This window comes from Nomia melanderi, chromosome 14 (genome assembly GCF_051020985.1).
Source record: "Nomia melanderi isolate GNS246 chromosome 14, iyNomMela1, whole genome shotgun sequence".
Lineage (NCBI taxonomy): Eukaryota > Metazoa > Arthropoda > Insecta > Hymenoptera > Halictidae > Nomia > Nomia melanderi.
Window position 1 is genome coordinate 8904478 of NC_135012.1, and position 16000 is coordinate 8920477.

At 42.4% G+C, this 16000-nt stretch overlaps 1 long non-coding RNA gene across 1 annotated transcript in view; it reads right to left on the reverse strand.

The window, feature by feature from the left end:
• LOC143175300 (uncharacterized) overlaps positions 1-16000 on the reverse strand; it is a 48939-nt gene that overhangs the window by 27153 nt on the left and 5786 nt on the right. The window lies entirely within an intron of this gene.

The window sequence follows — 16000 nt, forward strand, 5'->3', positions numbered from 1 at the left end:
AAGAAAGAACAAATGCTCGTCGTCGGATCTCGACTCTCTCGACATACAGCACACCATGAAGAATAAAACGAAGAAGAAGAAGAAGAAGAAGCTGAAGAGTGCACGGTGTATTGACAACTCGCGAACGATGGACGATCGAACAAAAAATGTGAACAAGTCGCGAGAAGTCAAGGATGAACGAGACGAGGAAGAGTGAGAACGGCGAGTGCGCGTGCCGGAAGCGCGCCAAGAACTCCGCGGCGACGACGACAGAAGAAGAAGAAGAAGAAGAAGAAGAAGAAGATGGCGGCAGAGCATGTATACACATACCGCTGACGGTGAAAATCGACTGGCGTAACGGGAGCGCGAGCTCTGCAAAACCAGCCCTTACTACTACCCATAATCTTAATCTCTTTCATGTAAATTTGCTAAATGTTTAAATAATCTAAAAAAATGCCATAGCCCGGATGCGCTGGTGTATACTCCCAGCGCATACACACTCACAAATACGACTCGACCTCACGAATTAAACGAAAAATAAATCCGCGTGGCCAGTCGCCCGTCCCGATTGGCTGGCACACGCGGTGGAATTGGTATTCTCGCCAAGGAGCAAACAGTTCACAACAGTGCACAGAATCACAGACAAAGCACAAACACGGAGACTTGAGACAGAGGGAGAGAGGGAGAGAGTGAGAGAGAGAGTGAGAGAGAGAAAGAAAGAGAGAGAAAGAGAGAGAGAGAGAGAGAAAGAGAGCGAGAGAGTGAGAAAGAGAGAGAGAGAGAGAGAGAGAAAGAGGTGAAGATGGTGAAGATTGATGGAAGAAGAAGACAAAAAAGCTGGGACCCACGAGACGCTTTCCACGCGACTAGTGGGAAGATCGGTAGAACGGAGTAAATCGTCGCTGAAGAAAGTACGTTGTCGGGGTCCCGGTTGACTTACTCACAGAATAAAGTTGCCCTGGTTCTCGAGCGTGCAACCCCGCGCGCTCATACACATCTCAATACACGGCTGCCGTTTTCGTCGTAAGACCTTAACGGCGTCGATTTACACGTCACACGTACACATATACACAGAAGGGAAGGAAGGATAGGTACAGACTTGTTACACTTCTACACACTCGTCTTACACTTAACTACACACGCTACGGATATGTAAAGCCAATTGATTTTGTAAATTGTCGTTTAGAGCAAATGCTAACAAAAAAACCTTACCAGAAAAAAATCAACGAAAATCATCGCGGAACAGCTGATACTTTGATAAAGAACAGAGTGAGATATAGACGAAAGAGAAAAAAAAATGTGTTAAAATGATCATTCAGGAGGACACTAACGATTCGGCCAACTAAAACAAAAATGAAAAGGAAAAATTTCAGGAATAATACACGGTTACCTTTTTCACCAGAGTGAAACGTTCGGAGACGCATGATCGTGAATTGCGGGAAGCACGCGTTTACTACCGGTCCGTTTGAAAAGAATCCGCGCGCACGGTTTAGGATCCGTCGCGTGAAGGCGACCAACGCCGGTTCGTCTCTCGCTTTTCAAGCGGGGAGGAATCGTTTCGAGCGGCAGTGAACGAGGATTCACGCGGTTGATAACAGAAATATCTTGTCGATGCATACGGTCTTTTTTTTTCAATTTTTTTTTCTCAACATCCGGAAACATAGTGGAGCGAAACGATTCATTCGAAAGGAGAAAAAGTGAGGGAGATCAAAGTAAAGAATGTTTAAACCGAGAGCAAAAAATTTTCGCGGCCTTTGGCATACGTTTGGATGCAGAACCGATTACGAGAGAAATGGCGGTCGACGCCATTGCATCACGGACTTGACACGCCGAGAAACCCGAACGTGACGCGACGCGCGGTGAATTTTCCCAAAAATTTGTCGCGCGGAATAAACAGAGATCGTTGGACCCAGGCTGATCGAGGTGATGATCCGTACTGAAACGGAAACTGCGGGAAGAACGAAAGGTTCACCTCGAACAGACGATTAATAGAGAACAAGGGGCAGCCTGTCGCGTCCACGATAGACCAAACCAAGTGTGATAACACGAGCCATCATCCTAAGCAGATTAAGCACACAGCGGCGTTAGGAGGAGAGCCGTTGTTTCGAATTCGCGGCTTTACAAGCAAAAACCGTTGATTTGTTTTCGATCGGGTTTTAATTTTTTAATGAAATAATCTCACGACGAATATACCACGTACGGTCGCGCGCTCTTATCGATCCCCGAGACATTAACGTCTAGAGAGAGAGAATAGAGACAGGCGGACAGACAGCGAGAGAAAGAGAACGAGAGAGAGGCAGAGAGAGAGGGAGAGAGAGAGAGAAAGATAGAGAGAGCATAAAAAATCTTGAACGATGCAGAGCATTGGTCGAACGTGTGCACACGTCGACACTGAAAAAAATTGAGGAGAGAGATGAAAGGATTAAAAAAATGCGAAAAAGACGAGACACGTATGTGGATATTCGTGGCAGTGTGTATCGTAAGTGCGCAGCATATGATAAAACCGACAGTCTAGCAGTGCGAGCGCCTCGGCGGCATTCGCGTTTTCACGCGGTGTCCCTGACCGAGCCTCCGTGATTAAAAACCGGAATAAGTTGTTTCAATGTCCACTATATAAATGAAGAGGCATAGTTGGCGATGCGGTGGGTTTGCGTTCGCCGTCCAACGAGATGCGCGAACTGTTGTTAGCGTTTCGTGCGAACTGGGGGCCGCTCGGTTTCGAGCTGAGCGGTCCTCTCGCTCGCAGTTTAACGGGAAAATCCAACTGTTCCTCTACGCGAATTTCACATAAGTACGAAATGGAGGCTGCGAAATCATCCCCGGAGTTTGAAGAACGACAATACCATTTGCGTTCTATTCCGCGAGCTGATTTAACCAAAAAAACGAAGGAACAATATCTCGAATCCGACAAAAGATACTCGATTTCGGCCTCGAATCTCTAACAGAATCGAAATTCCACGGACTCGGCGCATGATGCTTGAAAATTTCGAAAATCCATTCGGTTGCAACACGTTCGGACGAAATGTGTTAGAGAGGTAAAATTTGTGAAACCGGCTGCGATCGGAAATTCGAACGCGTTCAGTAGAAAACTCAGAGTAGTAACGTGCCGTTGAATCAGAGATCGACCAGAAACATGTGAATCGATAGAGAGAGAGAGAGAGTTCGTCGGCGACGAACATGCGAACCCACCGCGGTTGGCTCGTCGTTGAAACCCGGACGGAGTCCTGAGAAACGGAGTCATCCAGGATTTCGCGACGAGTCAGATACTCTTTTCAAAATAATCTCCAAATTTTTGTTTACGGGAATGTGTTTTCGTTACCCTGGCCCCCCAGCGTCTACCCCCCGTATGCGTGTCCGAGGTGAAAGACCGAGTCCAACCATTTTTTCAATTGGATATTGAATCGTGGCTACGCTAAGAAACAAGTGAAAATTCTATTGGAAATCGTGAAAGTAGAGATTCATTGGATCAAGGAGTCAGCACGAGCTTCTAACGTAAAATCGTGTGAATTGATCGAATTCGAACGATAGAGGTGATGAAAAAAAAGCAGTTTAATCTGAAAATGAAAAGAAAGGAGTAAAAAGTTGAGTAAAAATAGTATCGATGAAAGACATCGACGAGTCCGTTTAGTGGGTGCCTTCGTCAGGGTTTTCCGTTACAGTTAAACAATCGTTCTCAAATATAACTCACAACTAGTAGTACTATGGTAGAGCAGTAATTACAAGTGTACCGCAGTAAACAGTTAACTAAGTAAGTATACAGGAAGCACGTGGTCTTTTTCAGTGTTTACAGTCACAGTCACGAGTCGTATACACGATCGCTGGAACCGCGTAGTGGAACGACCGGAACCGTACCGGATTCATTTCGTACGCAACTTCCTTCGCCCCTCCGGTTCATTCCCTGACAATCCAATTTCCGACCAATCTTTCGGACAAACGAATTCCAGGCTGCGGGACGAGCGGTCTAAATCGAATCAAAAAACAAAAATCGATCGACCCGAAATCTATTGAAAATTCAACAAAACGAAATTCTCCCAGAAATCCACGGGCCGCCGTCCCCCTCATCTGAGAACCATCCCCGAACCAGATCCCGGTCCCATATTTAACAGAATAAATATGCTAATAAGTGTACTAAGTGTCCGTAGTTTAGGCAACGTGTGAACGTCGTATACTCCGAATAGGTGAGAAGGGAGAAAGTTGGCGCGAGACGCGTAGAGTGGGAGAGAGTTAGAGAGGATAGAGGAGTGACAGTTAGCAGGGTAGAGAAAGGAAGTGGAGGGAGACAGAGAGAGAGAAGAAGAGGATCAGTCAGTCAGTCGCATATTTAAACTAACAGATAATAATTAATTAATTACAATACCGTAACCGTTTGTCAAGTCAAGTTAATTAACAGTTAACCGTAACCACGCATACACGCATAATTATTAATTAAACGTACTCGACACAACTCTATGTAAGGACAGGTGCGATCGCTGACACAAAGCATCGCCTTTTATTCGATAAATCGCGGAGGCACTCACTACGGAAGAGAAACAAGGGACTGTGGGACTCGGACGCGGATTGGAGGGTGCTTGAACGAGCGTCGTCGCGCTGTTTCAACGTGCGACCGATTTCATCGGTGCGGAAGGAAATATTGAAAGGGAAAACGGAACATCGACGACGACACCGAATGTTGTCGTTCAAAGCACGCGTGAAATTTCAAAGGTGAGGCGACGATCGTTCAAGTTTCCCCGGTTTTTCATTAGTCTTTCGAGTGCAGCGTTCAGTTACTTCACTTATGACGTTGCTTTCAACACAAATACAAAAATACCCCGCCACCCATCCCTACAGATCAACCCATCCAACCACATCCTCATCCTACGGGTAATCCCTTCAAAGCCCAATCCCCCAGAATTTCACGTATACGCATTGTTTCCAATTCGTTCGCGATTTCTAAGTTATGCATTTCAGGCTGACGTCGGTTGCCTTACTGTCCGCCGTTACATTTTCATTGGTTCCTACTGTTGGCAAGTTATGACGAAAGTATTATTCGAACACGAACGATCCACGGTGAAAATGGTAAAAGATATTCTGGAAAAATTATTGAAATGCGTTTAAACGAATTAGCGATTGTATTCGAAATTTCTAAAGAGATATTTCATTTCTTAAACATTGAAATGAACAGTTTTATGTTTCAATAATTCAGAAGATCGTTGAACAGATTTACGTTCGAATGAGAACCGGTGGACGTTCGATAAAATTGAACAGGCGGAAGGCGACCGACGTCGAGCATCGAAAATGATGAACGAAAAAAAAAACAAAAAATGGCAAAGTTGAGTTTAAGATTTCAGACGTTTTTACGTGCGGTTACTTTACCGAGTATAACACACAGCGCAGATTATTGTTAATTTTCGGCGCCCGTTTTCGTCGCGTTTCTATCGTCTCCAGTGAAGAGGAGGAAGAAGAACCCATATATATAATATATAATATTCTATCAGACGCAATCGAGAGAGACCGCGAAGCAATTGGTGGTAAAACGGCAGTCTAGCACGATGCGACGAAAATGTGCGTGCACAAGGTTTAATGGTATCGATTGAGTTTGGTCGAAGTCCCCTTTTGGGCAAATTATACCGACGCACTTCCGGTTCCGTTCGGTCCGTTTACAAAAATTCAGAGGGACCACGTGAATATCGTTCTCCCCGGATCTTCCATTCGAAATTCGATTCTAGTCAAAAAAGGGTACAAAAGCGGTGCCAAAAAGGTACCAGAATGGTACAAAGAAAACGAAAATCGGTACTTATTTATTGTTCGAGAGGGTAAGGGAAAAACTTCGATCGGTAAAGCGATTGAAAATTGGCGAAAAAAAAAATTAATCGCGAATGAGCAGACGGAAGATCGTCACGAGCGTGACCTGGATGAGAGAAAAAAACGGGCCAACGGGATCGTACACGAGAAAATATCCGCGTTGTTGACAAAAAAAATAAATAAAACACAAGTAGCCTCTTTTCGTTGTATCACAAATTTAAAAAAAAAACAAAAAAAGTCGACCAAAGTCCGGTCGATCCTTGTATGAGAGCAAAAACGACACTCTTTCAAAATCGAAAAAAAAAATATATAGTAATGGATGTACGGTGCGAATGAAGCTTTCGAAAAATCTTCGATGATCATATTGTTGTTGTTTTCGTCGAGTTCTTACTTCCTTGTATTTTTTTGAAAAATTTCTGCCCATATATGCTTTCTCGACGAGGGGCGGCTGTCGGATTCTCGCTCGCGTCTTCTGAGAGTAAATAAAATTCAATTGTCTGTTTTTTCGAGGAAAAAAAAAGTAGGTGAAAAGAATGATCATTTTTCAACAGGAAAAAGTGAAATATACGAGGCGAGGATTCGACGTGCGACCCAAGCAGATTTCGATACCGCGGTTAATCCACTATTATTATTATCGCTATTATTACTGCTATTATTATTATCATTATTGCTACTATTATCGCTATTAGTTATTAGTTAATTGTACGAGAAAAAAAGCAAATTGTTAGAGGGCAATTGGAGGCGTATTTTGAAGAGTGAAAGAGAAATCAAGGGATTCAAAGTTCAATCTAGCCATGAAAAACGAACGTTCAATCCTCGGTGAAACGAGATGTATCGCGATCCGCTCGCATCAGAGCGAAGAAACGATGAAGAGCAAACAAAATATCGACGAAGAATCGGTGGTAAAAGAGGTAGTCGCCACTTTTCGAGATTCTCCTTTTTTTTCTGTTTAGTCTTTTCCCTTTTTTTATACATATATAAATATATAAATATATATATATAAATATAAACTTGTATACACCGACACGCACACATAGATTTATATATATATATAGTTATACTCGTTAAATATTATATATTATTTGTATACTTATTTATACACGAGCGGAGCCGGTAAATGTGAACGTTGAACGTGGAAGAAAAGGAAAAGTCGCGTTTCGAACAGACTCGCAAATTTTTCGGTCCGTTTTCTTTTTTTCTTGCAATTCAGTTACGCGGAACGGTAAAAACAAGAACGAAAAATAACGACGTATCGTTTCGGGGCAAAAGGAGAAAAAGGTTTTGTTCGCGCGGCCCTTTATCGTTTTATTCGATATTGTCTTCCTGTTTATTTTTTAATTTTACTCGTACGACTGAGAGAGAGAAAGAGAGAAAGAGAGAAAGAGAGAGAGCGAAAGATAGAACGCGCACGCGAGAAAGAGATAGTTACGATTATGATTTTACGTACGCCACTACTACTGACACTCGCGTCGTTTGTTAAGTAATTTACTTTTTACTATTATTAATTATTATTAATTATTATCATCGATATATCACTTTATCGTGGAAAGATCCTCGCTTTTTCCCTTTTTCGCAGATATTAAATCGCGCGAGCGTGTTCGTCGATCGAGGAGTCGTCAAAGAAAAACGTTCCTCTTTTCCCTTTTGTGTATACCATTCACATCCTCGTTCGAGCTCGAAGAGTACCGAAGACAAATGTTTCTCGACCGTCCAATTAAAACTTCAATTCTCCTTTATCTTTCCATTCGGGAAAAGCAAAATCGGTTGATTATCTCGTTTCAGAGAAATTAGAATTCCATTACAAGCTAGATATAATCTACTTTACTTTACTAATAAATAAAATAATAGACATGATCGTGAAGAAAAGAATACAAAATTTTTTCGTGTACTCTTCGCTCGCACTTCGCAACGTTTTTATTCGTCGATCGTCGCGCGCCGAGTCAACGGAGATCCGATCTGGTTCTCAGGTTCCAGTTCCTATTTCGAAGATGCGAAGGAAAATGGGAGGAAATTTTTAGCAAGATAAAATACGAAAAAGAGAAGAGACGACGTGGTCGAAATAAACAAAAACGTGGAGAAACACGCGCACGACGATCGACGAGTATAGAACATCGCGTCGAGTTACGTTTGCTAGTCAGAATTGGTTAAAAACGAAGGATGAAGCGACAAGCTAGGGATTTTACGATTAGTTACTGCCTCTTTATTAATTAATCGATCGTTTTTATCGTGTAATTAGCGTGCTAGTGACGCGGCTCGCGGTTTAATTAAGTTAGAGGATTGCGGAGGGAGACGCGGAGAGAGATACACGGAGCCGCGTGCAGCGTGACACAACAAAACTACGGTTCTTTAGTTACTATTCACGTAGAAAATGGCGCGCGCGCGAGCCGCGCCGGTTTCATGGAAAAGAACAAATTTCTCTTGCGGTTTATCGTTTGCACACGTCAAACCCATTTAGGTCGACTGTTAACTATACTTAATACCCTCCATCTTATTTCGCGACCGGTTCGATTCTCTTCCGATATCGATTTTCGTCTTTTTTCTTCCTATAACGAAAAAGAAACAAAATTTTCAAGGTAGATAGATGCTAAACATTTTCGATCCTAGCGTTTTGTTTCGACTTATGTTAAACCGGTGTATACTGAAAAACGAAACGTGTGTACGCGCACACTATTTCTCCTTGCTAGCTATTTACTACCGCTGTCTTTAGCAGACAATACACACAAGGACATACACACAGACAATCACACAGATTATAGGTTTATCGATTTTTATTTACTTTTAAATATATCTGTACTACTGTAGTTGTTGCTACTATTAATTATTACGATTTAGTTAACTACACCTGCCCCCGTCATCGTCATTCATCATCGTCACGATACCGCGCGCAGACATACACATCGAATCATCGTCACACACCGTTAAGTTAAAAAAAAACAAGAAACACGTCCGCTTGTTTTCGTGGCAGTCCGACCATCGTTAGTTTCTTTTCTTTTACTTTTGTTTTTTTTTGTCGTCACTGCTATTAATTTTATTAATTACTATTATCGCTGTTAGACGAATAATTTCATTTTGTCTCGTAATCAAAGTGGTTCCTCGACGTCGGTCTATCGACGATCAAACTATAAATAGAGAGATAGAGAGAAAAAGAGACGCGCGCACGTCTCGTCGCGAGCAACAAATCTCTGAAATACGCTGACGATTGTCACACGAAATTTAGGACACGTGCATTTATTAAATATTATCGTTACCTATTATCGTCCTGTCGTCGAGACGACGGAAATGCGCGAGACTCCGTTCGGTCAAACTCGGACGAGCCTTCTTAGAACATCGTTGATAAGAGAAAAAAGAAAAAGTATCTTTGAAGTATCCTCGAAGGATGAATAAGGAGAAAAAACAAAAATGTAACGCGAATCGAACAGCTTGGAAAATCGATGATCGCACATCGACGTTGGGTCCTTCGACTGAAACCGACGACTGCGCGCACTTCCGTCCGTGTCTCGCGGCGTTATCAGTTATCGCTATTAATTATCATTAGTTAACGCTATTGCTACTATTACCACTATTATTAGTTATCGCTATCGATTCTTGATGCGAGCCTACTGTCGATCGGCGAGCGAGGTAACTGTTTCGATCGCTCCTCGTCTCTGCCCGAGATCGAACGACCGAACATCGTTGCGAGGACGATTCGGGCGCGTGAGAACAACCAAAATTTGTTCGGAGGGAAGACAGAGAGTGATCGTCGAGACGGGGAGCAGCCAGTAGCGAGCGATTAAAAGTATACAGAGGGAAACGGTTTAACATCCGGAGTGCGATAACGAGCTGAATATATACAAAATTTCTTTGCAAGCCGCGACCGACGTCTTCGGAACCCGACGACGCGGATTGTCGGTTCCCGACGGACCGCGGTCGCGGCCCTCTGGTTTCAAAACTTTCGAAGACGCCGTATAATATATTACACATGAAAGAATCCTCGAAGCGCCGCGTACGTAGTGAGCAGCGTTTGCAATTTCAAATTTCGGAAATGGTCGACGCGCATTACAAAAACTCCAAAAAAATATATATATAAAAAATATACAGGTACGAATGAGAAACGCATAAAGTAAAAAAAAGCTAGAATATATGTTTAAAGAAAAAAATAATGAAGTATCCTGATAACAAGCGAAGAGATGCGAGGGAGAAGAAAAAATGTAGAGAGAGAGAGAGAGAGAGAGAGAGAGAGAGAGCGAGAGAGAGAGAGAGAGAGAACGCGAGAAAAGAGCGAGGGAGAGAGAGAGAGAGAGAGAGAGGTAGCGTTGAAGGAGCGAAATAATACTTAAGAAAATATAACGGGAGTATAACAAAAAAGATAAAAAAAAGACGAAACGATCAATTCGTACACCAGTCTCTTTCGGTTACGAGCGAGTTCCGCATTGTGTAGGATTTCTCATTAAACGGTTCTATGTATGATGATACATGTGATGATGATGCAATATCTAGGAGAAAGAGCATACCCCTTTTCGATGATTGCGAGAAAACGGTGAAAATATTATTGTACACGAGAGCAGTGAGGCGAGAACGAACAGGAAAAAACGAAAAATTTGTAGTAATCGCGAGAAAGCCTTTTTACCGTAATACACCACTGGATTTCCAGAACGGAGCGAAAAACTGAAAAAAACGGCGAAAAGCGACAGAAAAACCTTAGAAAAAAAGAAACACGCGTCTCTAGGATTTATGTTTTCGGTCGACGGAACGACGAAAACGCGTTTCCCCGGCGGTTTACGTTTCTTTTTTTCTATCATCGTTGTTGAACGCGCGTTAAATGTAAGTTCGTCAGCGGGTGCTTCCGTGCCGACGGAACCGACTTCCGGCGACGCAATATCGCGGAAGAACAATTTCAGATCTCGAAAGTCTTTCCCCGCGTCGCCGACGACATTCTCGTCCGCGACGCGGCTGGGCAGTGTTCGATGAGATTAGCTACTTTTGGTATCGGGAATCGATCACGATTAAAACGCGACTCACGCGACCGATGGACACCGACGATTATCCATCGAGATCCGATCCTCAGCGGGACGCTGCTCTATTCGCCCCACTTGTAGCGATCGAACTTTTTTCCAGCCGAGCGACGCCATTTTTACGCGTCGTCGGACACCGCGACAAGATGGAGGGTCGAGGAGCGTCCTCGCGACTCGTCAGAAATTTCATTCGACTATCGTTTGTATCGGGGCCACGTTTCATTCTGGTTTTTTCTTCGAAATCGCAGACGAAAAAGGGGGGAAGGAGAAAAGAGACAGATTCGATAACCGTTTCTCAGAAGGGCGCAGAGTTGGAGAGACGTCGAAATTAAATTTAATTTTGATACTTTGACGAAGAGACTGTTTGAGACGCGGCTCCCCCACCCTTCTCTGTTAGACATATCAAAACGATGTGAACTCGACACACTGCGTTCGCTGAACGAGGAACTACGAGTAAAAAAAAGACGTTATTTTCAGCTATTTAGGAGTAAGGATGAAAAGAAAAAGATGAGGGCAGTGTTTTCGGATACTCGAAGGGTTGGATACCATTGAACACTGCGGATCAGGATTTCGTAAATCGTAGTGTAAGTCGCGGATGCGGAAGGAATTAAAATTAAAGAAAAAGCGTTGTGTATAAAACACGTCTTTCGAGCTTCCTGTCGACGGCGTAGGGCTCGCTCGAGGGAGGAGGTCGGAGGAGGAACGGGATCGGCCTCGCGTGGATTTAAATTAGTTGTTTATCGAAATTCGAAAATAAATGAATGATCTCGCGATCGCGAGGCCGATCGTCGAAACGAATCTTTTCTGCGGTCAACGGATGGTTCCAAATTCCAGTGACTCCTCTCGGACGGAAAGGCTTCCTTCGGTCGAGTCTGTACGCGGGCCGAATTAGGATTAAAGAGCGGTTCGAAGAAGGTTCGAGTTTCGTGCGGTGGAGTAACGAATCGAACACGCTAGGTGTAAATAATGATTCAAGTCGACACGCGACAACATGTCATCGTAGAGTTAGAGCAATTAAGAGTGATGAGCGAGGAGATGCGGAGGAGAAGCGTGTAACGAACGAAACGGATTTTGTTCTGATCGCGAGCGCCGAATCGGATGGGCTCGTCGATTCTGGAAGCACGCGATTGGCCAGCCGACAACTTTTCATGTCTTTTCGAAAAACAAAGGCGAAAAAAAGGCTGATACGTATCGCGAGACAGCGGCGGTTCGTCGCCGGAATTTTTTGAGTGAAAGGAGTACGGTCTGAGTGCTTGTTGAGCAAAACAAAAACACGTGGATGCAGTAAAAATTCTTTGTGAATGCGAGAGCGTATTTAAGTGAACAAATCCGGAGCGAGTCAGTTCGAGAGACCGATAGAGAGCGAATGCGAGGGAGAGAATGGGAGGGAGCGTTTCCGAGCGCGCGAACGTTTTTTCGAATGGGGCGAAAGACGAAAGCAACGAATGAGGGGGAGAGAATGTTGTGTAAACGAGCGTGAGCATATAAAAAACTAAACAAAATTTTACTACCAAGTGGACTAGAATCGCAACCGATGGGCATTATTAAGCGAAAATGAAATTTTCGGAGCGTTTTTTCGAAGATGAAAAGCGTTCAAAATTGTACCTATTTTCATTTTATAAATTATATATATATGTATATGTATATGTATATGTATATGTATAGATATACGACGACCTAAACGATCATTATTGTGAGATGTAATATGAGAGAGCGAGAGAGAAAGATAGAGAGAGAACGAGCGAGAGAGAGAGAGAGAGAGAAAGAGAGAGAGAGAGAGAGAAAGAGAGAAAGATTAAGAAATAGGGCGGAAAAGAAACTCGTTGAAAGATGATTAAAATGGGAGAAAGAAAAAAAACAAAAGAATGTGAAGAGAGATTGAAGGTGGAGATGATGAAGTTGAAAGAGGAAGAAGAAGAAGAGGGAGAAAAAAATTATTGTATCTATATTCGGAGGTGATCGATGATGTATTCGAGTCGTGATTATTATTATTATTATATATTATGATTATTGTGTATAGTTAAGGCGAAAATGGAATTTTAGACGAAATTATCGAACTCGAAGTATATAGGGAGAGCGAATAATAGTGAGAGTATAAGAGAGAGAAAGGAAGAAAGCAAGCGAGAGAACGAAAAAAAGAGAGAATGCGAGAGTTGCGAGAAAAATTTTTTTGACGGTGATTGCACACTGTAACGTAAAACGGTAAAACAGGAAAATACGTATGAAACACGTCGGGCAAGCAGCAAAAAAACGTAAAAAATTGTCCCCCTCCCCTCGAAGCAAAAAGCGACACTGGAGCAAGAATGGAAACAAAAAAAACCTGTAAAAATGTCACGGCCAAACGGAAAGGAACAGGAAAATAAAATGGACGGAATGGTAGAGAGCACATGCGACGAAAAAAACAAAAATAACAGAAATAGAATCAATTGGAAAACATTTCGAGATAGTAAAGAGAAACGAGATAAACGAAAAACTGGAAAATTTTGTAAACTGGAAAATCACGCGCATAGATTGAAACACACAATAGCAGGCAATAGAGTTTGGGTTCGCTGGAATGATTTCTTTTCTTCCCGGTATCAATAGATCATTGCAATAGAGATTTTTGGTAAAACTTAACTGGCAACAAAAATGATAATAGTTCAAATAGAAACGACTCAATCCTTGGTCTCTGTTCGACCGACCACAGTGGAGAAATAGCAAGATGATACACACACATCACAATGCAAAAATTGTTAACAATATATCTATATATAAAGATATACATATATGTATGTATGTACGCGCGCGCATACGTACATCCGGTGCAAAATAGTAATAAACAGAGAAAAAGAAAAAAAAGTAAACGAAAGAACAAAACGCGAACGCGTACGCGATGTGCTTCCTCGTTCGTGGCAATGTCGCCCGATCAAACTTCCATTTCCGACGAAATCCCTGAACGATTTTTCGAAACGTTATCCGGTTTTCATTTCGACCTTATTCCCTTCCACGAAACCACCAAACGGATGCAAAACTAAACGTGATTCGAGAAACATCGTGAAAGGGCGCATTGTCGCGTTCCAGGACGAGCAGAGGAGGAGAGGCGACACAGAGGCAAAAAAGAAAAAAGAAAACTTTCATAAAAAAAAGAAGAAATACATAAGAAGCTCAGGCAGAGAAAGAAACAGAGGGGGAGAGAGAAAGAGAGAGAGAGTGAGAAAGAGAGAGAGAGAGAGAGAGAGAGAGAGAAAGAAAAATGGAAAGATAAGACGGAAAATTCGATGAAAAGGAAAAAAAGAAAACGTGTAGGACGAGCGCGACGAGAAATCGCGGAAACGAGACAGTATACTTTCTTTCCCCGATCGCAACTTTCCATCCTGGATCGAACTTCGGTTTCCCCCTCGCGATCGTAGGCGACTGTTTGTCGATTTTCGACGCTCTCGGCACCGTGAAAAAAAAATAAATAAACGTCCCTCGGTCGACAAACATTTCGGACGCAATCGGCAACGTTAAAGAAACCAAAATGAAAATTCTAAAACGACTTACCCCATTTCGGCTCGATGAAAATTTGGAAACTGCTTGAATTTGAAAAAGGAAAGCTAATTTCGGGGATGAATTGGCAATCGAAAATGTAAAACTAAATTCATGGAAATTATTGAACCCGTCGACCGATGGGGCCAAAATGTCCTAGAGCCTTCTGTTTTCACCGTAGCATATCCATTTTCCTCGCGAGTGTTCCTTATATTGAACTGTTCCCTCCCTCCGTCCCCGTTATGTCCCAGTTTCTTTGGAATCCCCAGCACACGCTCCTATACGATCCCCATGCACTCCTCGCAGGTAATTTTCCGCAAATGGCACCGCACCCCCTCAATGTTTCCAATAATTCATAAAACACCGTAACCACACCACCATTTACCACCGTGTAACCATTCCCCCGATCCTCCCCCCCCCCCCCCCACCCACAGAGTCCCATCCAGTAGAAAACCGATCAACCAATGTGAGTGAATGTGTAATGTGTCAACGCGTTGTTGTCAAACAAGGGAAAAAAATAATAACAGCGGATCTTTTTTCGAAAGAGGATGAAAAGCGCTATAACGAATGAAAAGAAAAACGGATAGCGATGATACCGATCGAAGATCTCGGAGAGAGCGATAGAAGGAAAGCGTCGAGAGAGTGCGAATGGAAAACAACATCATACAATTTACGACCCGGAGAAAGAAAAAAAATATATCGATCGATCGGAAGAAAAGAGAGGGAAAGAGAGAGAAAAAGTGTGTGAGAGAGAGAGAGAAAGAGAGAGAGAGAGCGAGAGAGAGAGAGAGAGAGAGAGAGAGAGAGAGAGAGAGAAAGAGAGAGAAAGTGGAAGAGAAAGAGGTAAAGAACAGGGAAAGGGTAAAATAGGTGAAACGTGAGAACACACACACATTCGTCGGACTGTGTAGGGACATTTTGCATCAATTGCGTAAACACGAGACAGAGGGAAAAAGTGTGCGTGTGTGTGAGAGAAAGAAAATGAATTAAAAAAAAAAGGAGAGTCGAGAAAGAGAGAGAAAGGGTGGGAGAGAAAGGGAGAGAGAGAATGCGCGTGTGGCAGGGAAGCGAGAACGAAAGAGAGGTAAGAGAAGAGACTAAAAGGTGAAAAAAAGCGAAAAGAAAAGCGCGAGCGAGAAGAATAAGACGACGGAAGCTAAAAGAACAAAAAAAATAAGTAATATGAATTACAAAATGTACGAACGAACAATTGATACTGTCTTCGTTTTTTAGGGTCGTTTCTCCGTTCGACACGCTACTATTACGAAAAAAAAAAAAAGATATTGACGTTTGTCATTGGATTATTACCGACGACGATGAATTGTCATTATTAGTAAACGAAAAACTATTGCTATTATTACGACGACGAATGATTATTATTATTATTATTATTAGTTATTATTATTAACATTTATTATTGACATTATTATCACGATTTATTATTGCGATGATGATTATTGCGATTATTACTATTATCTTTATTATTATTATTATTATTAATTATTATTATTATTATTAATTATTATTAATATTATTATTACGTGGTACAATAAAAATTTAATAAGCATCTGATGTGTTCGCAGTCTCGTGACTATTATCACCTCTCCCTCAAGCATCGCGCGAGCGTGCACAACGTCCACCAATATTATTCCACAGCTGTCTTATCGCTTCCTACTTAAACCGTATGCTGACCTCTCTTACGCACGAAAATAATGATAACCAACAATTCATGGCTTCTATCG